Raw genomic sequence first — 25,381 nt, 5'->3', positions numbered from 1 at the left:
TGCTTCTAGTATAGAATATATTGTTGACTGGGAAAATTTAGTAGTATCTTGAAACACGATTTGTATAACTATGAGGACAAACAATTAATTTCTCATATGAAAATATCTAGCATGAAGTTTTGAATATAAGGATATGCATTTAATACTTTTGGAAAACATAAAAAAATTAGATCAAAATTTGGTGTGATGCCCACCAATGGTTGGAACTCTTTAATAACATTTGGACAAAAACTTTAGCCCATAAGAAAAAGTTATGGTTTTAAAAGTGAATAACTCTAGTCTAACTTTTGAGCTTTGAATCAATGACTGATTTGGGTGCGGCTAAATGTCTAATCCTCTGTTGAATCTGCCACTCATCCTTTTATCATGGACGTGTGCTTGGCTGAGTTTTATTGTGACAATACTTCAGTTTGACACACTTGGCTCACCACAAACATGTCATCTAAGCATAAGTCATGCATTCAAGCATTGCTAAATCATTCTATATAGGAGTTATACTAGAAGACAACTTAGATTGGATCATAAGTTGATTTCCCTTTGAACTACTGAGGTGATTTGTTTGTTTGATTTTTTTGTGTTGTTTTTCTGATACATCATATGTACAAATATGTCCATTGGGTTCATTGCATCTAGTTCAATGGTAGCAGATCTTCAACTATAGTTTGTTCTAAAAAATTTACATGCATTTCAGTTGAGTACAGAGCTATTATGAGAAAGCTTTAGGAGGACACGCCTATGAGATGATGGTCTATATATGTATCAACCTAAATTGAAAGCTTAATAATAACAATTGATTTATAAGCTTCCTGATAGCAATTGACATTAAGTATTACTACCCAATTTACATGTGGCATCTATCCCACCATGTGTTTCTACAATGAATCTTTGTACCCCTTGTTGCAATGTTGATTAATGCTCTTTGTTCCCCCAATTGCTGACTTCTTGCATGCAATTTTCATTTCAAACCCTTATAATTATTTAATTCAAGGTCACTAGGAACTCTTGTTAAGGCACATCTACATCCTTGTTCCCAATCCTTCCCTCGACTCCATATCCACATCTTCTAGATATGGAGATGGGGACAACACATCTTTAGCTAGAGTTTTTTTTGAAAATTTTACATGCATTCTAGTAGAGTATGGAGTTACTCTGAGTAAGCTTAATGAGGAGGACACACCTATGAGAGAGTGATCTATATATGCATCAACCTGAATGTGTTATTGAAGACTCAATGATATGAATTGATTATAAGCTTCCTAAATATAGTTGATAGTAAGTGTTACAACCAAATTAACATGCAATAGCTATCCCACATTGTGTGTCTCCAATGAGTTTTGGTCCCCCTTGTCGTGATGTGGTGTTGTTCTATTTACTTGCCTAATTGTTGACTTATTGCATGATATTATTATTTCAAGAACTTATAATTCTTTAATTCATTATCACCAGGAAATCTTGTTTTAAGGAAAAGGCACATCCCCAACCTTGTTCCCATTCCTGCCCCCATCTCTATCTCCACATTTTTTTGCGACAATAGTTTTATAATATAGCCATTTTCATATTCATTTATTTGCACATTGATGTGAAGCATCCACAACTAAAACCCATAAGGACTTCCAATCCCATCTATGACATTGAGGTCTCTCTCCAATCCTAAATCATCAACACTTTTCCTTGTGAAAGGTTCCTTCATATTCTCACAAAATCATTCAAAACTTCTTTGATTGATTCATCATTCAGACACCAAACCTGATTAGCATCCATCTCTGATTGCATGAATGTATAATTGGTTACCACATACTATCCTTTTCATTTGTGTTTGCATCTCCCCAAGTCTAATTACTCTCACACAATCCTTCACAATGCAACTTGCTTCACAAGTTCACATCCTATCCTCTTCCCAAAACCAACTAGGATCTCTCTCTAACCCTTCCAATTACATATTCCATCCACAAGTTAGAATTTCACCATGCCTAACCACTAGTGTCAACTCACTTGATAACCTATGATTATCTCTCTCTTACATATTCCAACACCCCCAATGCATTCTGCTATAGATCATTGACTTGGCTTAACCACCCTACACCTTGACCAAACCACTCAACATCCAAACACCTAACTTCATGTTTGAACAACATAAAAATTACTTGATGTCATGATGAGTATAGTCACCTTGCACATTATCTGGATAATCACATCTAATACCCTTATCTTTGTGTCACCTTCATCCCAAGTATTGGAGCACTATGTTTACCCTTTCCTCATGCCTTGCCCACACTCAACTCACTTTACATACCATACACAGTATTAGTATACATAAAATAGAGACAAGTAACCAAGCTATTGTCATGTCTGACAGTCAACCAATCTTGTCAAATAGATTTCCCTGGCCTTATCTTATGGCTTACAAACCCCTCCAAGAACTTTGAATCACTGAAGACACTTCTCCTTTGATCTTCCTTAGTCTCCAACTCCCACTTCATCTATTAATAGTGATTAAATCCCTCTATCATCCTGTGACAACCAAAATCTTTCCTTTCTATCACCATCACTAAGGACTTCCAATCTTATCTCTTGACAGTAATGTCTCTCTCCTTTCCTGATTCATCAACACCTTTCCTTGTGAAAGGTTCATCCAAATAATCACTACCCAAATCAAAACTTATTTGACTAAAGCAAACACCAAACCTAATTAGAGTCCATCTCTGATGGCATTAATGGATAATTAGTCATCACATACTATCCTCTTCATTTGTACACATAGTGCACCTTATACCCTTCAAGAAACATATATTTGTTGATAAAATCTTTCAGTATCTTATTCAAGGCATGCCCAATATGCAAATCTCCCAGCACAGTTTCTACTCATGATTATGAAGGCACATATCCTACACATGACGAAGGCCCTAATGTTCATCACAGTGATAGAGGAACATATTCAAATCTTATTGAAAATTAATTATATAATTATTAATAAAATTTGTCATCTTAAATTGAAATTGGTGTAACCTTTATGTGATAATTTTTTAGTATGGAGAATGTCATGGTAATGGAGTTGAGCATCATGTTAGTGTTGACCATGTTGAGGTTGGGGCTGAACAAAATGTGGTAGATGATGTAGCACTATCAAGTAAAGAAAAATCCCTGTTATGTTCTTTAGATTAATGAAATGCTTATAACATTAAAAAAATGTTTAGAATTAAATCCATTTATTTCTTATTATAGGGGCGCATCAGCCTTATGCTCAAAAAAAGAAGAGGACGCCTCATGTTATAAGAATAGAACCACAAGAGCCACAAGAGAATGCCAAAGATAGTCACGATGTACCTATTAGCCTTCAAAATCATGAGTAGGATCTATGTCGGGAGTAGAAGGATGCGGTTTATTATTATTCTCCTTAGCATAAATTGTTGTTTGTCCTCTATATGTATATATAAATGTATACATATATATATATATACATACATATATATATATATATACATATGTATATATATATGTATATATATATCTATGTATATATGTATGTATATATATATGTATATATATATACATACATATATACATAGATATATATGTATACATATATATATATACATATGTATATATACATATATATATATATACATATATATATACATGTATGTGTGTGTTTATATATATATATATATATATATACATATATATATATACATATGTATATATACATATATATATATACATATATATATACATGTATGTGTGTGTTTATATATATATATATATATATATATATGTTTAAATGTATATTTCCATATATATATATATATATATATATATATATATATATATATATATATATATATATATATATAAACTATCTCCCATACGTATATATACCTATATATGTATACATATGCTCTCCTCTGCATATGTATATTTCTATTTATGACCAAAGCTAGAAGTGTAAGGTGCTAAATTGTTTTACGGATTCCTATTTTGAGAACAGGTGACTTGTTGGATATTTGTTTTAGGGGGTTAAGACCTATTAACCCCTTACCCCCCTTCTTTTCATTGCCATGGAATATTGTTTTTTTATTGCAGCTTATTCAAGGATTGCAACATTTACCTCTAGTGTCCACCATTTCTTTAACCAGACCAAAGATCTTAAAATTTTGTCACTCCAATTTCCTCCAACATTAATATTTGTAACCCTCTCAGCCATTTTTATTTGTAATCCCCAATATGTTGGGAAGGGAATCTGGCTAAGATAGATTTTGATCCAACCTTGTATTTTTTTTTGGATGTTCTTCTATCAGAAATCCTCCCCTTGTATAAAAGGAGGTATGCCTTCTTAAAGACCCTTATAAAGGGCATCTGTAATTTATATAGGACTCTGGTCTTGGGCTATACCGGGGGTTTTCTTTGCCTTGTTCTTTTTTCCCCAGTGCCTATAGTTGAACAAGGCAAAAATTTTGTAAAATAATCTGATAATATAATATAAAGTCTTGATTACTATTGTGTATTAATGAATTTTATATCATATTAATGAATGTTATGTGATTGTATTGATTGAATGTTATAGTTCGTAAATGGATGAATAAAATGAATGAAGTATATAATTAGATGTTCATGGGGAAATTAGATTGATGTTAGGGGGAGGGGGGTGAGGCCAGATGAGTTTGTACCTTCACAGGGTTGGCCTTGTTAAGTAGAGAATATTATAGTATTCTTGAAACCAAGTGAAGCTCAAACTAACATACCAAGGAATCGCAAAACCCAAATCTATCTACCTCTCATCTTCCCATCCCAATAAGTCATCTTTTATACCACTTTTATTTGGAAGGGTCTAAAGCTTGATCAATTCATCATCTACATATCCTAAAATCATAATGCTCCAAAGAAAAGAATGATGTGCTTGAATAATGCACCCTATTTCTTTCTCCCGCTTTATTTGGATGCCAATTGCTTACATCACCAAGTTGAGATAGTGTAACTTGTAAGCTGCCCAAAATATGTGCTCATATCTCACCTCAACTAATGTAGAGTCCACAATATTAATCCACCAAAATCTTCTTAAGTACCTAGTAGCACCTAACCCATTGCAAGATGCCAAGAAAGGTTACCAACCTTTACCCAATGCTAACCTCTGTCTCTCAAAGTGGACTCCACTTCTCTAAGGTCTTACCCCATTTCTAGGGCTCTTAGCAAACTCGGGTCAAATCAAGGCTTTAGGGATAGTAGCCCTCAATTAGGCCAAATATGGAAAATTAGGCAAAAGGCTTTCAAGGCTTCAAACAAAGACTAGTTTTGTCATTCCTAGTCCTATATACCTTAGTTTTTATTAAATACAAATACAAGAACTCCACCACTTAATCTTTGATTCAAATATGATCACTTTCCCTAATGTTGTTGATGTTATCTTGCCAAATGGAATTTTTAGTCACCATGACCATCCTCGTATAGCAAATTTGTGTGAGAAAGCTAGTTTATATATGTGTGCACTTCAGGTAGGTGATTCGTTGGGAGTACACTTGAGCTTTAATATAGATTGAAAATTTTGTATGAAATATTGTCTATATAAATTTTTGTGGAAATCTTTTTTAGGTTTACTCCATTTTTCCTTATGTCAAATGGTTTCTTAGGAGATATTTATGTGTCACTAATATTGTAAGTTTCATTACAACACTAGACAGAGTTACTTGATATCAAATGTGTCATCGTCAACACCTATGCTATTGAGCCACATGTCTGTGAAACATCCTATGCTCTTGAAATTGAATAGAAAATATCAATTCCCTTAATGATTCTAGAACTTTTTAGGCCCTTGTCGAGTTCTTTGGGACCCTTTCTAGAGAGTGGGCATTGGAGTGCATGAAAGATCTCCTCCTTGGTAAAGTGGTGGATAGTGGCCCCAATGACCACATTTTCATCTATTACTCTGACCATGGATGACCTGGAGTACCTGGTGAGTAACTATATTTATTTAAAATTTTAATCACTATCTTTAATTGTCTCTAGTGGAATTTTTGGCCAATTCCTATTGTTGGGCCATTGAGGAGCCACCTGCATTTAGATTGTTTTATTTTTTCACTCCTCTAGGATAAATTTTCTTCTAAGTTACTGTCCACTTTTCTTGAAGCTTTTGGATAGCCTTTCTTTGTAAGACTTATTTTGTGATGTTTAATTAATGCTTTCAACTATTATTTAGTGATTGAGAAATTTTTCTACTAGAGTTATCAAAGGGTATGTGTTGATGCATTTAATTTTGCTAATATAGACGTTATAGTTGTTTGAAATAATGGTTTTCATACCTCGCAACAGTTTTAAACTTTTAGATGGTTTTATTTTGGATATCATGCCTATTTGATATCATCTACTGGCTTACATTATTATTTTATAATGCTAGTTGAACTTGGTTCGATCTCATTGTTGACTGGTGGCATTTGAAAGTAGGTACCACTAGTTTTAGCTTGGACCCACATGGGGTCATTTGACATAGCACTCATTTTTATGAGCCTATTCACTCAGTAAGAGAAAATAAGAGCCACTATGACCCCTGGAAAACCATTTGTATTGTGCTCTCCATTTTGCTAAGTTGGTTGATATTCATAATTATATCCTGTATAATGAAAATGAAAATAGTTTTTGAACAAATCAAGAATTTGATTGCACTTGTATGTATAATTTCCTTTTACTTTCATGAACTGAGTCTCAATATCTAAGTTTTAAAATAACCCGGTTATTGGAGAATGTGTTGATGTTATATGTTTCTTTTTGGCTATTTGTATGGTGATTCTTATAGAGATGTTTGTTCCACTTTCTTGGTCAACAAGAATGAAGATATTACTTGGGGCTACGAAAGGATTAGTTTTTCTTCATTGTGTTGAGAAACCAGTTATCTATCATGATTTTAAGACATCAAATATTCTACTCGATAATGTTAGTATTTTCAAATACATTTTAACTACAAATATGAACTAGTTGGTCAGTTTGTCATAGGCCATAATGACGTAGCCTTTTTAATATTTTGAACATGAGTTTAAATTGAGTGCAAAAAGTAAGTTGTCAGTTTAGGATTATGTCATTTCAGAGTTCATTCTACTAATATGTCATTTAGTAATATAGACAACTATAAACATCTGAACCATGTATTCTAATGTAGGCACTGTCATAGAGATGAAGTGGGGCTGGCCCTTGACACTATTGGGAATGAGGTTCTGGGAACTGCTACCAAGATAGTGCTAAAAAAAGATTCAACAACAATAGTTAGTGATGGAATGACTCAAGAGGCTATTGAGAGAAGAGTAAATTAAATTAGGAGCATGATTGAGGTATTCCTTCTTGTCTATGTGTGTGTGTTCTTCAAGCCTTAACATGGACTATCAGTCTTATGCTTTATAATTAGAGCAATTTAGTTTTATTCTTTATGTTATTTCTCCTTTTTTTTTGCACCTAGTATCTCATCATGGTTAACACTTTGTCTTTTTTGAGCATATTAATATATAGGCGAAGAATAACTCATTTGAGAATTGTGCTATTGTCAACCTAGCTTGTAGAATGTATTTGACAATTGAGTATTTTCTTTATTTCCAAGTTTCTGAACAAGATTATGAGACAGACAAATTGAATGAAAGGATTGTTAAACTACTTGGGGGAGTTGCAATTATACAGGTGAAGTTATTGAAATGTGTCTAGTCTTCTATAGTGTTTGACTGTTACATTTTTCTCTAAGTAATAGATAAATTTTTTCAATGTATATCATTCATTAAGATAGGATTTATTGTGCCTATATCATTATGATGCATAAGCCAAGTTAGGTGATGGATGATAAGAAGTATGATTGACAGGTAGGAGCACAAATAGAGATAGAGTTGAAGGAAAAGAAGTTATGAGTGGAGGATGCTTTGAATGCTATAAAGGTATGGCAGTCTTCTCTGTAAATAACTTTGTCATTTGATACGAATGCATAAAAATCCCATGCCAATTCTGATGCTACCAAAAATTAACTATTAAGCCATTTGTGTATGGAATGAAAAAGTCTTTTGTCTACTATTCTCCAATGGTGTAAAGAGGACTAATTCTTTTGTCTACTATCCTTTGATCCTCCCTCGTAGAATGAAAAATTAATTGAAGTTATATTAATTGTATTGGAGCAATTCATTAATTAATTTCTATAAATAGGCAGCTATTGAAGAGGGCATTGTTGTTGGCGAAGGGTGTGCTCTTTTGAGGCTTGCTACAAAGGTTGATGTTGTTAGAGATACACTTGAAAATGAGGAATAGAAGGTAGCTTAATTTTGTGTTTGCTAAATGAGCAAGTATGGTTGGCATGGAAGTGGCTTTATAATCCTTAATGGGTATGTAGATAATGCTTTGTCAGTTAAGCCTACTTGAGCTGGAGTAGTACTAGAATGGGTGAGCCTTTGAGGAAGTTGTGGTGCTTCACCTTTTGAGCACTACCTAGATGTTTGAGTGCTAAGTGTTCCATTCATTCTCATGAGAAATGAGTTTGTGTGATTTACTATGCATGAATCATGGTTCAATGAGTTTGACTCAAAAACTACACTATTGAATCTTGATAGCAATATCAAAATTTGACTTGATGTGGAAAATATCTCCTACTTATCAATGATTTATGTGTCTTAAGTTTTAACATATTACTTCAATGATAAATACACCTTCGAAGTTCAGAGTTCAAACAATTCTGATTTTCAACATTTTGTGGTTTTGGCCTTATATAAGACAATTATTGAAAATAGTAAGGTTTTTATATTTCCAATTATTTATTATAAAACCACTTCCTAATTGAGGATTGTCTTGTCATTTTGACGGTGCCCTTATCACTGATTTTAATTTGAAAAGTCATTTTTGAGATTATTGTTCTTAAGTCTGAAAGTTTGCTTTGATGATAATTATGCCTTTAGTGTGTAGAACTATCTCTATTTTGCAACTTGTGATTTTGTTCAGCTATGAAGCAATAATTGCATATGGTTATTGTTTTTAGTTTCAGTGGTTTATCATAAACCAAGTATCAGTTAAAGCTTGGCTTGTTATTACTATAATTACTTTGTTGTTAATTGGTTCGAATAGTCATGTTTGAGTTTTTGTTATTAGATTTTTTTGCACATGGTAGAAAAGAGAACCGATGGAAAGAAAATGATGTCATATAAGAGAAAATAGTCAGCTTGAAATTATTTATGTTGTCACCAGTACAGATGGCAATATCCAGTGTTCAAATCCATAGCAAAACTACCACCTTTAGTTTTTTTTAGATGGTTTGTTTTAAAAATCTAATCCTTGTATTTAAATTCAAAAACTAGTTGTAGTGGCTAAAATATTTTCCTTTTTCATGTCATCAAACAATTTTGTATTCCTACTTGAAATGATATATTTTCTTCCCTTGTAATATTGATCATGTGGAGTTTTTTCTGTAGCATCTACATTGGGCATCAAAGAAGTAGTTCCAACATGTCTAGATGACAGTCTCACCTCAGATGATTTTCTTATAGGATTAAGCTTCACTTCAGCTGGCTCTGGCTATGATAATTTTATTACAGAGAGCGAGGGAGGCATAAATAAGTCTTTTTATTTAAATCATTTCCATTTAAGCATTAAAATGGTTACATTACCAGTGCATGTAATGTGGGTAATTTTTTTTTGGGCTGAGAGCTTTTATATTTTGTGGGGGTTGTGCAGAATGTGATAGCATAGTGGAAGAAAGTGTAGTATTTTAGGGAATATACATCTCGAATAACAATCATTGTTGGGGCAGAGTATGCTTCGAGTATTGTAAGCAATGCACTTTACTACTTGGCTGCAGGGAATGTTGATTGGGGTGTTAATTATTTCTTCAATATAGGAAATGTTAATAGTAACTGTTCTAGGATCTGTACAATGCTGGAACTAGAAATTTCATAGTAGTAGGGTTGTCCATCTTGGGATGTTCACCTTCACAAAGAACATTTCTTGCTGTGGTAGGGAGGTCATGCAATGTAAGAATAAATGATGCATCACTCTACTTCAATAGAAACTAGGCACTTGCTCTCTCCAACTTGGAGAGCTCATTGCCAGGATCAACTATTGTTTACTCATACATCTATGACATTGTAGTGGATGTTGTTTCTTATCCCTTCAGATATGGTAAGTTCGAATGACACTGTAATTTGATTTTTAAATTCAATTGTGTAAATATTTTGATCATCATCATTTTGGATCAAATAAATTTGTGGTTTAGCATCAATGTTTTGGATCAAATGAATGTGTGGTTTAACATCAATGTTTTGGATCAAATGAATTTGTGTTAAGCATAATCTTGTAGCTACATCAACATTAATCTATTTGAAAAGTAAATTTTTTGTTTTTCAATTTGATTGTGTATGGTATTTTTAGGATCAATATTTCAGATCACACTACAAGATCCATCATCAAGAGACAAGAATGCAAGAGTGAAGTGTAACAGATGATTTGGTGTAGGATTTGGAAGTGCTGGTGGTCCCATGAGGGGGCATTTACCACATCAAGGTTCAAATCAACCAATTGGAGGTATGGGATTTGGTTTCAACTTTGTTGGTCTTAAAAATCTAGCCAGCCAGACTTTATTTGGAGGTCCATTGTCTCAAACTGGCTTATTGACTCAAGTAATCATGCATATTTGCTGGCTTTTGTTTGATAGGTAGGAAATACTAATAGTTGTAGAAAGTTGTGAGAAATGATTTTTGAACATTTGACTAAAGTTTGTATTACTGTGTTGTGGTAGTTGCCTAATCAAGGATTGAGTCAAAGCCTACGGGATGGGAAATTAAATCATATTATGGGATGTGGATGTCAGTAGCAAGGAAGATATTCTTTGGTTGTAGGCAACTAATGTTTATGGTAGTGAAATTGGAAATTCTATAGGCAGTTGCATGATAGGCTTCCAATCTTATATGATTGCTCTATTTTGTTATCCCCACTTTCTTTAGGTTGAAATGCATGTTGAATAGGTAATTGAATTATGGTATATGTCCTGGTGTGAAGTGTGTTGTATTAATGTTGTCTTTGATTTTGATTGACTTTTCATGCTAAAGCGCCAGATGGTGGACTTTCTTATGTAGTTACCAGATCTTGTTAGTTTTAAATCAAATTCAACTTGATCCAAATTTTTTATACTAGGACAACTTGTCCAATTCAGCCTTGACTTTTCAATTTCTATACAAATTTTAGTGAATTCTTTCTTGGGTTCTGTATTTCCAATTTTTATGAATCTCCTGAACAAATCAATTTTTTGGATGAGGTAATTATGGTTTTTGAACATTGAATTGATCAAACCTAATGGTTTTGAACCTTTAATTTTTTAAACCTAGTACCTATGTTTTGTGAATTTTGATCTAAGTAATGTGGTGTAGCTTTGTACCTACCCTGGCTTTTACACTTTCAAGAAAGAATTCAGTGGTTTACTTATAAGTGATTTATGCTTTGGTTACCCAGAGGTTCTTGTAGCATGTCTAATTTTTTTGGGCTTATGATGTTGCTTGATATATATCACGACTATTCATGGTTCCATTGTCAGTTCCTTTATGTACTTTGATATTTGTAGTTCTTTGATCAGGCCTTAGGTTATTCCTTGTATAATGATTCTTACTAGGACAATATGCATATCCTGCAATGTTGGCTTGCCATTAGACGACATTTCATGGAGGCAATTAATAAAACAGTTCAAATGCCTTACCTATTATTCCACATTTTGCATGCATGTCTACTAGGGCAGTTGCAACTTAAACAAATATATTCTCTCAATATATCTATTTTGTGCATATCCAGCAACCATGGCTTTTGATGACCACATTACGTTAATGCATCCTATCAAATAGTTCACATGACTTATCTATGCTTCCATTTTGCAAGCATGTCTCCCAAGGAAAATGTTGCTACTTCATCTACACCGTCTAACAAAATCCTTTATGCTTTGATGGATGCCTATAGCTTATCCCAAAGCTCTCATTCAACAGTTATGAGATGATCAATCAAGAGGAAACAATTGAGAGATTAGAGTGACACAATTTTTAGATGATCATATGAAATGAAATGGGCATGCAAGTAGAAAGAAACTAGAAAGACATTGTCTACAAATGAAGGCATGAAATGGATGGTTTTGGAGCACTCAGCACAAGCACTCAACAGTTACTACATATCATCATTCAAGATCAAATGTGTGTGTGTGTGATTATACTCATAGTGAATAATAAAGGAGGGAATTGAACCCTCCCTGAGGCTCACACTTGTTGAGGTCCACTTCAGAAATGGCCCTTCCTGTGAAATTTTTGTCTAAAACCTTTCTAATGAGATAATGTGTTATGAGCTCTTCATCAGTGGGATGGAACATGAATCCAAGAGGCAGTTGTGCATCACCCATATCATGACTATAACTAAAGTTAAGAGCCTCTATTATTGAATTCTCTTCCCTATTTCCCATAGAAAAGGAAATGAATATGGGTGATAGTGAAGAGAATTCAATAATAGAGGCTCTTAACTTTAGTTACAATCATGATATGGGTGATGCACAACTGCCTCCTGGATTCACATTCCATCCCACTGATGAAGAGCTCATAACACATTATCTCATTAGAAAGGTTTTAGACAACAATTTCACAAGAAGGGTCATTGCTGAAGTGGACCTCAACAAGTGTGAGCCTCAAAAAAAATTTGACCAAGCATTGGTCAAAATTTTGACCAATACTTGGTAGAACTTGTGCCAACACGTTTGAAAGTTTTCAACCAATGTATTGGTCAAAATTTTGATGAGAAAAATTTCGACCAAGGGTTGGTTGAATTTGATCAAAATTTGGTCGAAAATTGGGTTGAAATTTTGACCAATAATGGTCGAAAAATGACCTCAAATGTACTAGTGTGGGTTGAGTGAGTTTTATTGTTTTATTATTTGGATTCTAGAATATCATTTTTGATAAAGTTGATTGTTTAATTTATTGTACCTAATTTGATGACAGTTCTACAAGAATTTGTAATCACCCCAGCTAATCAGCAACTACACCAATTTAACTGGGTTATGGCTTGTTTCTTTTCAAAAATATCTTGTATGATATGTTTTTGTAAAATTAATTGTGAACTCTGCCCATTTTTTGTGGTCTGAATTATTTTTGTGCAGGATCTTGAGGTAAGTCACTTAGCACAAGTTGAGTGAGTTTTATTGTTTTATTATTTGGATTCTGAAATATGTATGCAACTGGATCATTTTTTATACAGTTAATTGTTCATTTTATTGTACCTAATATAATGACAGTTCTATAGGAATTTGTAATCAACCCAGCTAATCAACAACTAGACCAATTTAACTGAGTTATGGCTTGTTTCTTTCTAAAAATATCTTCTATGGTATGTTTTTGTAAAATTTCTTGCTAACTTGGCCCATTCTTCGTGGTCTGCATTATTTTTGTGCAAGATCTTGAGGTAAATCACTTAGCACAAGTTGAGCGAGTTTTATTGTTTTATTATTTGGATTCTAGAATATGTATGCAGCTAGATCATATATGTAATAAGGACCTTGAAAAAGATCTCTCTGAATATATAAGGAGATATATGTTAAGAAGAAAATATAAAAACATACATGTTTACAAGAAAAAGAAAAAAGCATTTACATATGTATCTCTTCTTGCCCTTGAAGAAAATCGTAAAGCAAGGGCACGTAGATCACAAGGGCATGACATGACAATGAAATCATGGAGTAAGGGCACGACATGTGTAGTCCCCACCTATAGTTTGCTTTTCCATTATATTTACCAAACTCTTTTTATGCCTATTTCATGCATGTGTTGGTTTCAAGGGTATTGGATTTATAATTATGAAATAATTTCATGACTTGGATTGCATGTATATCAATAAATAATTACTTAGTTGACTATATTTCATATATTGTTTAATGATTATGGCTACTAGTGCAGTAATGACACTTTAATGATTTGTAGTTAACAAATGTGATTTCTTTCATAGCAATGTCAGACGATGCTTTAATGATGATTACTTCATTTTCATAACTATATATTATTTTATTTAAGCATTTGGTGTTTGACTTATTATAGTACTTAAGCCATACTTGCATGTGTATGGTGTATGTGTCTGTTTTAACTTTCTGTTTATTGTGTTTGATGTGGTTAGGGGAGGGAGTCGTAGTCACCTTGCTAGTTGAGATCTACACTATGTACCACTCCTTGCTATTACGTGTTTAGTTTAGATATATTTATATACATATACATGCTCGTCTTTTATCGAGAATGTAGGTATTGGGCATTGACTTCCCTGAATTGCCAAGATGAGCATGCCCTAACACAATAACTCAATGGTAAGAATGGGGAGATAATGTTCAGGTCTAATCTCAACCATAGTATAATATATTTGTCTTACAGGAGGACTCGTAACTGACTTTCTGCCCTTTTTAAAACTTGTGAGTTTATCTTTGTCTGTGTTGTTTGATTTTGAGTTTTGGTATGTTTTGGTAATGTTGCTTTTATGTGGATTTCGCTATGTGATTTATTTGGTAAATAGTTTAATTATAATATTTGGGTTAATCATATAATTGAATATTATTTGATTAAAAAGAAAATATTAAAGCATGAGAATATTTAATTAATTAAAAAACTAATTAAATATGTGCTTTAATTTAGAAGTCCAAATTTAGATAACTGGTTAAAGAGAAATTAGAATGTGATGATATTTAATTAATTATAAATTAATTAAATATGTACTTCAACTTAAAAGATTTAACTTAAAAGTTTAATTTAAGAAGTTGGACAAAGAGATAATTAAAATATTAAAATTTTACAGATTTAATATTACTTTATTATAATTATTTATCTAATAATAAGTAAATTAGAGTTGAATTTAAACAATGAGCTTTGATTATTATTATTAATTTAAATAACAAGCTATGTTTTAATTAGTGCTTGCACTAATTAATGAACTAGAGAAAAATAAAATATAAGAGAATGAAGTTTAAAGATAAAATTATAGTTCTGATTGTGGCATAGATATATTTATTTACTTTAATTATAATTATTTAAGAGTTTTATTTTAATAATAAACTCTAAATAATGTTATTAATTAAATTAATAAATATATTATTAAAAACACTTCAAAAATTAATTAAAGAGAGAAAGCTAATTATTTAAATTAAGATATTTTGTAATTAAATATCTAAAAGAGTAGTGCATAAAAATGTAAAAGGTAATAAAGTAATAAACAGTGAGTCTCCTCTCGTGATTGTGCAATCAGAGCCCCAATTAGGGGAGAACTCTTTATTAGAGATCTAGAGCTCATTTTGCAATTACACAGGTTTTGAAGAGAAAAAATCAAAATTTGATCAAAAGAGTTGTTGAAAGTTTCAGGGGATCAAGATTTGTATGCATTCACAGATTGTCTCAGATTTTAGCCATAGTTTTGAGTTAGGATTTGAAAACCCATTGTAAAATTTTATTGAAAGATTTGTCTACTTGTGTCTTCCTAGTTGTTTTCATATTGTTTATTAATTTACTATATTGATTGTTGAATAAAGAATTATGTTGTAGATTTTGAAAAGGAAAACTTGACTAAGAAAAATAATGGAAAAACTGTAAAAAATTATTATGATTGTATTCTTTTAAAACCCTTTTAGATAATATAGAGAATATTTGATTATGGAAATTTGGAAGAAAATAATAAATTGAACAGTTAAGGTTTCAACTTTAAATTTGTCATTACAACCATAAGATTATCATGAACTTTCTAAATATAGATAAATATTATTCTTGTGTCTAAAATAATTTAATCGTAAAATTTATTGGAAAAAGAAAAAGATTAATTAAGAGGAAAAAATGTTTTAACTAAACCTATGCATGCATGCGAAAACAAATATACTAAAAATAGAAATTAAGTATAGTATTGTTACATGCATGTGAAAACAATTATGCTAAAAATAGAAGCTAAGTATAGTAGGATTAAATGCATGTGAAAACAATTACGCTAAAAATAGAAAGCTAAGTATAGTAGGGTTACATGCATGTGAAAATAAATTTAAAAGATCAAAGACATGCGAAAATACTAATTGCATGTGTATTTTTATTTTATATCGTTTAATTTTCAAATTTATTTATTTAAAATAATAATAATAATTTATTAATTTCTAAAATCAAACAAATATTATCCATTTAGTTATAAAGTGAACATTAGTATTAGTGATTATTTAAGTTTAATTAAACTCTTAGTTGCATATAAATGATTTTATAATTATTAATGCAAGAGGGAAGTTAATAAATAAATATTTATAATTTTATTATATTTTAAGAGAAGTTGTGGTAGAGTTCATTTTGTAATCATTTAGTTAATAATTATTTGACTTTATGAGAGAAATTATAAATAATTAAATTAAATTTATAATTTCTTCTCTATTTACATTATGAATTAAAAGAAAATTAAATGTTAATATTGGACTAAAATAGAAGTCAAATTAATATTTATAAATGACATTGATATTAGTATTTAATCTAATAATATACATTTATGTTATTAATTAAATTATTTATGATTTAAGATTATTTAAATTAATAACATGATAATATTGCATGATATTTTATATGCAAAGAGATTAGATATTTAAATACTTATTGACTTAAATAAGTATATTAGCATAACAATTTATATTAACATGTATATTCTTACCTTATTTCTAAACACATTCTTATGACCCAAATTAAATAAGAGAAATTGATGGAATGAAATCATGTGGCTAAAAACTATGTGTTTTCTAATATTCTATTTATAGTATTGTGATGTTTATTTTCATGATAGTTTTTCTTTGTGGGTTGTTTAGTTGGCCAAGTTAGGATGTGAACTAGAGACATTTTTGAGATTTCTTTTATAATTATTTGACAGGATGACATGGTGAACTTTATGATTTGAATTGAGATTTATGTTTTATGAGCTTTATGCTATTGAGCATTTATGAGAATTTGAGTTTTGAGAACCAATGTTATTTTTTGGTTGCATGTTAAGGAATCAAATTTGATTAATATTACTCTTGTTGTATGAGACACTATTGTGGTTTATGATTTTTGAGAGTTGTCTAGGTACATATCCTTGGGAGTGGCCTACAATAGGGGTCCGAGACTCGAAGTGGTCAGTGTCAAGGTAACCTATTGTAAGTTATGTAATAAGTGATAATTTAGTAATTAATATTTTGGAGAAACACACTAAAAAGATAAGTTAGATATATTTTTTGTGCCTTATGCCTTGAGTGCTTGTATAGACTAAGGATGGGAATGGGATGCCAATATAACTGGTTTGCTTTGTCTTCTTGATAGGGTTTTCTGGTTTCACATGTGTCACATTGAGGGTCTGAGGTTTAGAGTAACCAGTCCAGGGTAACTCAATCCTTGAGGGTTTGGGGTCTAGTGAGAGACCAGTCTAGGGTAACTCAAGTAGTTTGATCATGTGATGACACTCCCTAGAATGTAGCCTGAGTCTCCTCCATAGTTTTTGTTGTATTTTCCTCTGATGGTGTTGTTATTGGTGGCGTACTTATTGTTGGATGTATTTAATGTGGTTATTTACTTTCATTGATGGTGATTGGTGATTTATGGTTGATGTACTTTTGGCATGTGGTTTTTGTCTTGAGGTAGATATCTTTCATTGACTTTATCTTATGATTTTGGTGATTTGATCTATTCTTGGTATATGTATGATGTTGGTATTGGATTGAGTGTTCTTCCTTTTGGAGCATCTTATCTTCTTGATTAGTAAGTGTTACCTTTGAGGTAGTTTTGGTTATTAGGATTCCTTTCCTGGGATCATTTTATGATTTTATTATTTGTGTGGATCGTACATTATCTCTCCTACATGGTGGGAGTGGGAGCATGATTAGGTCACCACGCGGTCTGGAGATAGTGTATTTTTACCATTTGGGTCCCCCTCAAATTGACAGATGTTGGATGCTCCTTGATATAGTGGTACCATTATTATTCTTCCTCTTATCTTGAAGAATTATATTCATTTGATATATCTATGTATCATGTGTTTTGAGATCCTACGGGATATTGTATTGTATATTGATGTACTTGTATCCATTTTCACATACACTATGACATGTGCAATGGATGTTATTCATTAGATGTTTTTTCATATTATTAGTTGTACTTATGCATTTGTTTATATGACTATGTATGTGTTTATTCATTTTATGATTATGGACAATGTAATTGAGTCTTAAACTTATTAATAAAACTTTTTTAAATGTGACTCAACATGAAGGAACCCTTGAGGAATTGAAACTGTATTTGTAATTAATTACGTGTTCTTGATGTGTATGTATATATTACTTCCACATTATTGTTACTTTGATGTTGTTTAAACTTTTTTTTAAATGGTTCAGTAAACTTTGTGACATATTAGGTTTATTTGTTTTGGATTCTCAAGCAGAGCATTACATCATGACAATGAAATCATAGAGCAAGGGCACGACATGAAAATGAAATCGCAGAGCAAGGAAATGACAATGAAATGGAGAGATCACAAGAGAAAATCAACCAAATGCACCAATCACAAGCACCACGACAACATTCATAGCTCTCCACGCTCATTCGGAGTTCTCCACCTCTTTCACATGCAACTCTCCAAAATCAAAAAAAATGGAAAATGATTTTTGTGTTTTTTTTTTTTTTTTGTTTTATGCTCGTGAGGGCATCACAATTATGACATAGGTTTCAGTATTGCAATGACGTTGGGGACAATTGAAAAAAATAAAATGAAAATGACCACAAATTACACCAACATCACAATTTGACCCCAAATATTGTAGTGTCAGTTGAGAATGTAAAATTAGTTTTGATCATTATAAATGGTAAGATGGTTAATCATCACAATTTCATATGAAGATGACATGTTAGTTAATTTTTATGATGTTATTATATTGTTATCTTGAAATCTTGAAAAGTTGGTTATTCATCATAAATTCATGGGAAGTGAAATTTATGAACAATAACTTGCTATAGTAATTGTGATTATATTAAGGAATGTGATATTAACATAGATAATTTATTTCTTTGCAAAAGCACGTCAAAGGGGGGAAGCATTGCCAGAAGGAATTGGGCATGGGGGAACCACCTACCACTAAGAAAATAGGTAGGAGTCCTAAACCACTACGACCAAGGAAAAATGGTTGAGCAAGCAAGGACACACTAAGGGACAACAATGAGCTAACTGGTCCAATTTATATAATTAAATAATTACTCAAGCTTAAATCAAAATTTGGATCAATAGTTAAGTAATATTATGTTATATTTTAATATTATCCTATGTTTTAAAACTATTGTATGTTTTATTATTTCCCACCTTGGTTATGGGTTAATATTAATATTCCTTGGCAATAAGTTTATCTTTCTCTTTGAGTGGCTATATTTCTATAATGTTCTCATCGACCTTGTATTCCTTTTTTTTGTGTGTTGCCACCTTTAATATTTTATTTTATTTCACTGGGCTTTATATTTTTTAAATAGTTTATCATAATTTATTTATATTTTTTAATCGATGGCCTTGTTTGATGCCCTGTCACCTTAGACTTGTTATGTAATTGAGCATGCATTCAATGGGCCTTTGCATTTCTACGCTCACTTCTTAGCAATGGTTTATTATTTCTTCTCCCATCTCAGTCTTTAGTTCAAGTTTTCAATTTCTACTCCTTGTCGCAATCCATATATTTTCCCATAGCTTTGTTCTTATTCCAAAGCAAGTGTACATACAATTACAATGATTAAGAGGGTCAGTCTTTTGATGAGACATCCAACATCAATATATAGGATAAATACTCAGGATCATTCTTGCTCAAGTATGCTGACATATTCAAAATTGATTGTTTTCACACAGTGCTCAAGTCAAGCTACACATTCGTCAAGTCATAATTTATACTCTATTCTTTCTTTATATTTTTCAGAAATCTAACATTAGAATTATCCAATTTGCCTATCAAAGAAGGTATCAATATCTTTCTTAAATACATAGTTTTCAAGTATGGTTGTGCATATTAAAGAATTTATGTCAAAGAGTGTAAGCTCTTGCAAGGGTATTGTAAATATACCTCTGAGATGAGTGCAACACATGTATGATATTGGATCAATCTAAATAGAAATATATTTCTTATTTGTAATGACATAGGCTAGTTTGGGCATTATGAGATGGTAGTATTTATATTCAATAACCAATTTTCACTTGGAGAACCACCTAAGAATTCATCCATGAGGATCAACATGGTCGAGATGAAGGGCTAGAATGGAAATAACCCTACATGAAAAAGTAAACATAACTCAGTAACAATAATCATATCTAAATAACTAAGTCAGCTCATGGTAGTCTAGAGTATAGATTTTGTTTTCTATTCAAGAGGTGGGTTGCTACTCTAACACCAGGATGCTTAGTGGTTGGACAGTGGTGTCCCAAACCTAATCCTATGGTAGGGAGAGCCTTTCTCAGAAAAGATTGTGTGGGGATATTTAAGGGTCCACAGTTCCTTGGCAATGCTCTCCCTCTCCCTCAGATGCCAAGACTTGCACAAGATAGAGATATGATCTAAATTTCAAATATCTTCTGGTAATGGGTATTTAACTATATGAATTTGCAATTAAAAGTTCAAGATATTTTAGATGGTTAAAATCATTTAATCAGTTATTTTCTTTCCATTTATTTGATTATAGCCCTTGGTTCTCGTCCATCTGAATATGTAAAGTAGTTGTGGAATTGTCTTCATGTGATTATGACAAGTAACATATGTACATTAGCAGAGTATGATCTCTCCTTCCATTAAGAAATGGTTAGTTATGATAACAACTATATATATATTACATTTGTTAGTTAAATATTCTTCCAATTTTTGGTTAAGGCAATTCATAAAACCTATATAATTCTTTGTCTCTTTCATAAAAATATATAAAATAACAATTATAATTTCCTTCTTGTGCTCATGAATATGAAAAGTAATTGTCTTCAATGATATGATAGTTGTTAGCTAATGTTGGGAAATAGAGGATGTTAGATATAGTATCAGACCTCTAGGTTCAACATTGAACCTTGGGCCCAACATTGTTTCAAGGAAGCTAAAAATGTAATGTTGATTAAGATAGGATGAGTATTTATTTTGTAAAACTGAATATTTTACAATTTATGTTGGGAAATCATACCAAAGGTCATCCAAAATATTCAGGAAGGGCTGAGATGATGGTGTGGTCCATATGAATTGGATAGATGGATCATTTGCAAAATCATAAATATGAATCAAAATTTTGAAAATTAACATAATTGGAAATTCAAGTGGTGGGTGATCAATCTCATAGTGTCCATTATAAATCCATGTCCAAGGTAAGTTTAGCAACAAGATTAAAATTGTGATCACTAGTGGTCAGAGTGCTAGCAATTAGAAGATAGGTTGATGCGAGGTGTCCATAGCCTTGCCGACTGACTAGCTAACACTCTAACACTAGGATGTTCATGCGGTAGAACCAAAATGGTGTACACATGCCAAATATTAGGCAAGGACAAGCATTCTTAGTAGATAATGAGTGAGAATTACACTAGGTCCACATGCCTAAACTTACACAGTACAAACTAGTTTATACTTCTCTTGATGTGATGCAATTTAAACCTTGTTAGTAACTAATTATTTTTGTTAATAGCATGTTTAACTTAGTAAACATTATGCTTTATAGAATTACATTCTTGTTCATATGAAATGTTACTTAATATTTTATTATCCAATTTTATGCCAATGGTAATTGATCTAGCATATGTTTTAAGAGGTAGAAATTTATGTATAAGTTTATTAATCATGACCCATATGTTCAATATCAACTCATGGATTGATGCAAATAATGTTGACATATTTGAAACAATGTAGGTCAAACACCACAAAGCTATGTAATACCATAGCTATAAATTTTGCATAAAAAAAGTGGAAGACACGAAGAAAACTTATGATTCTGGGATAATTATAGTCTTTGAGGTCATTAATATTTCATCTAGAAATGACATACATCCTCAACAATTTGAAAATTGATATTGCCACATTTTTGGATGATATACTTTGAAATATCCCCTCTACTATATGGGTCAAAGAAGAGCAATACTGAATTTGATGTCTACATTGAAAGGTTGCCGCCCTCCCATTGATCAAGCTCTTGTATAGGTCTGACACGGGTCACTCTCATCTCCTTCCACTCACAGCTTGTTTAGGATCGCGACTCCCATGGACTCCAACTGGTCGCAATCGAATTGAAACACTTCCTTGGTCGTCCGCCAACCCCGTGATCTCGTGCGATTATCTGGTCATGGTCACTGCTTGCAAATTTTCCTTAAAACGGGAATCGCATGGCAGAATATTTTCATTAATGTTTGCTGTTACAGATCTGGATTAATCGCGTCTTGAAAGGGCACGCGTGATCTCTCAACCTTCTGAATTATTGGTGCTTACGATTGACATTCTGCATCTTCCATTTTGACGACAAATGGTGAGAGAATCCTGGCACGAGTTTTGATCTAAATCGTTCTTCAGAGGGTGATTGTCAAGTGCGTCCAATGGAGATGCCAAACCGGCGGATTGCGAAGGATTAATGTTGGACCAAATACCTCCCTGCTCAATGCGAAACTGGTCCGGTATCGGGTGGCCCAGGCGGTATTGAATTAATCTCCTTTGGGTGCGATTCTGTTTGTATTAATTCCTTCGGAGTGATGCGTTCAACTGTAAACAACTTGTTGCTTCCCAATCTTTGGTGCCGCTGTTATCGGCTATGATGAGTCTTGATTTCCTGATCCCAATTAGCCAATCCTCAAGACTTCAGAACATTCCCCTTCATTAATCCGAATATGCAAATAATCTCAACATGAAATGGTTGAAAACCATCTCCAATGTGCAACCCTTCGGAAGATATCCCACCTCCTCAGTTATGCAGATCTAAGAGAGTTTTCGTTCTCAGAGACCTCTGGGAATTTGCAGGCTGGGAACTACAAATTGCTCCAACTGATAATTAAAAACCAATCCACAAAATCGCTTGTTTCAAATGGGAGCCCTATGTCCTCTATTTATCTCCTTTGCTGAGAAGTTTCTGGAAATTATCCGGAATCATCTTGCACTACAAATATTAACTTTATAAAATTAAATAATTAACTTTATAAAGTTAGAATACAACCTTTATTTAATATTGGAATGAGTGGGCCCCGCTTACTTAATTGGAAGACAAAATCGACCCTCTTCCCATAATCATTTGCCTACGAGAGTCAATGATAGGCAAATCCCCTGTTATAATTATGTTGCTAAGAGAGGGACATGACAGTCCGCCCTTCCAGATATTGCTTGCCCTCAACCAATCTCAGAGCTGGATGCTGCAAAATGGTCTCATTCTCCCAAGTAGCATCTTCGACTGGTAGATCCTTCCATTTAACCAAATATTCTCTGATTACTCTTCGACGGAGCTGTTTTTCTCTACTTCCTAAAATGAATTCCGGTACTATGATCAATTTCCCTTCATCATCCAAAGGCGGCAATACGGCAGAAGGTATCACATTCTGTCCCAATGCCTTTTTGAGACGTGATACATGAAACACATTATATACTTTGTTGTCTGCTGGAAGCTCAAGTTCATAAGCCAATTCCCCTATTCGCCTAATGATCCTGAAAGGTCCATAATACCTGGGTTTAAGCTTCTCTGACCCACTCTTTTTGAGAGTAGATTGTCGAAATGGTTGAAGCATTAAGTAAACCATGTCGCCCACCTCAAAGCTTCTCTCCGTCCTCTTTTGATCTGCGTATTGCTTATACTGATTCTGTGCTCGAGCGATGTTATCACGTAGAGAGCTAATGATATCTTTACTTTCTTGCAGTAAATTCCCAGCACGTGGAACCCGAACATCACTCATCAATAAGTCAATGAAACTGGGTGTATCATAGCCGTATAATGCTCGAAAAGGTGTCATTTGGATAGACATGTGGAAAGTGGTGTTATAGCAATACTCACACAAATAAATCCATCTTACCCAAGCCTTCTGCTGATCAGCTACGTAATTCCTCAAGTAGCCTTCCACCCATTTGTTTACTATTTCCATCTGTCCATCGGTTTGCGGGTGATAACTAGTACTGGGTGTGAGCTCAGTGCCGCATAATCGAAACACCTCTTGCCAGAAATGACTCAAGAATCTATTATCCCTGTCACTGACAATACTGCGGGGTATCCCGTGTAACCTGAAAACCTCCCTGAAGAATACTTCAGCTACCTGTGCTGCAGTATAAGTAGTGGTGATGGGAAAGAAATGAGCATATTTTGTTAGCCTATCCACCACCACATAAATTTAATCACGTCCTTGAGCCTTGGGCAACCCGGTAATGAAGTCCATGGATATGCATTCCCACTTCTGACACGGAATGGGAAGTGGCTGTAGCAGCCCCGTTGGAAAAGTGTGCTCCTGTTTATTCTGTTGGCAAATGGAACACTCACGAACATACTGCAAAACATCCTTCTTAAGTCCTTTCCATGTAAACCGTTCTCGCACTTGTCTATATGTTTTAAAGTATCCAGGGTGACCAGCTATAGGTGAATCATGAAGAGCTCGCATAATGAACTGCCTCACCTTCGATCCTGGGACTAAAAATACCCTGCTCTTGTAAATAATCATTTCATCCACAAGTGTATACCTGGTATCAACAAGTGTCCCATCAACTATCCTAGATGCCCATGAATCTTTGGCATATTTTGCAATAATCAGATGCTTCCAATCCTCAGAGATCTCAATCATTGAACTAAGATGTGGTCTGCGTGACAAGGCATCTGCTACCACATTCTGTGTGCCCTTAACATAAGATATATCGAAGTCATATGCCTGTAACTTACTGACCCATTTCTGCTGCCTATCATTGAGATCCCTTTGCCCAAGGAAATGTCTTAAACTGTTGTGGTCAGTTTTTATGCAAAATTTGCCACCTACTAAGTACTGCCTGAACTTAGCTAGTGCATGCATGATAGCTAACATCTCCTTGTTGTAAATGCTGAATGATCTCTCTGGCCCACAGAGTTTCCTGCTTTCATATGCAATTGGGTGTTTATCCTACATTAAAACAGCCCCAATACCATCTCCTGAGGCATCACACTGGAGTTCAAATGGTTTCGAGAAATCAAGCAATGCTAGTACCGGACATGAAGTCATGATCTCCTTGAATCTGTCAAAACAAGCCTGTGCCTTTTCTGTCCAAACGAAAGCTCCCCTTTTAAGAAAATCTGTTATAGGGGCCGCGTGTCGTGAATACCTGCAAACAAATCTATGGTAGAAGCCACATAACCCAAGGAATCCTCTTAACTGAGTTAGGTTCTCAGGAGTAGGCCACTCCACAATAGCACGAATCTTATCAGGA

General features: G+C 33.1%; 1 pseudogene; it reads left to right on the top strand.

Annotated features, from left to right (window-relative positions):
• Positions 1–8,332: 8,332 nt before the first annotated feature.
• On the top strand, positions 8,333–22,397 carry LOC149572769 (GDSL esterase/lipase EXL3-like; annotated as a pseudogene).
• The last annotated feature ends 2,984 nt before the right edge of the window (positions 22,398–25,381 follow it).

Source organism: Cupressus sempervirens, chromosome 2 (assembly GCF_028749045.1).
Source record: "Cupressus sempervirens isolate cs-2001-9-10 chromosome 2, ASM2874904v1, whole genome shotgun sequence".
NCBI lineage: Eukaryota > Viridiplantae > Streptophyta > Pinopsida > Cupressales > Cupressaceae > Cupressus > Cupressus sempervirens.
This window is presented reverse-complemented; position numbering and strand designations above follow the sequence as displayed.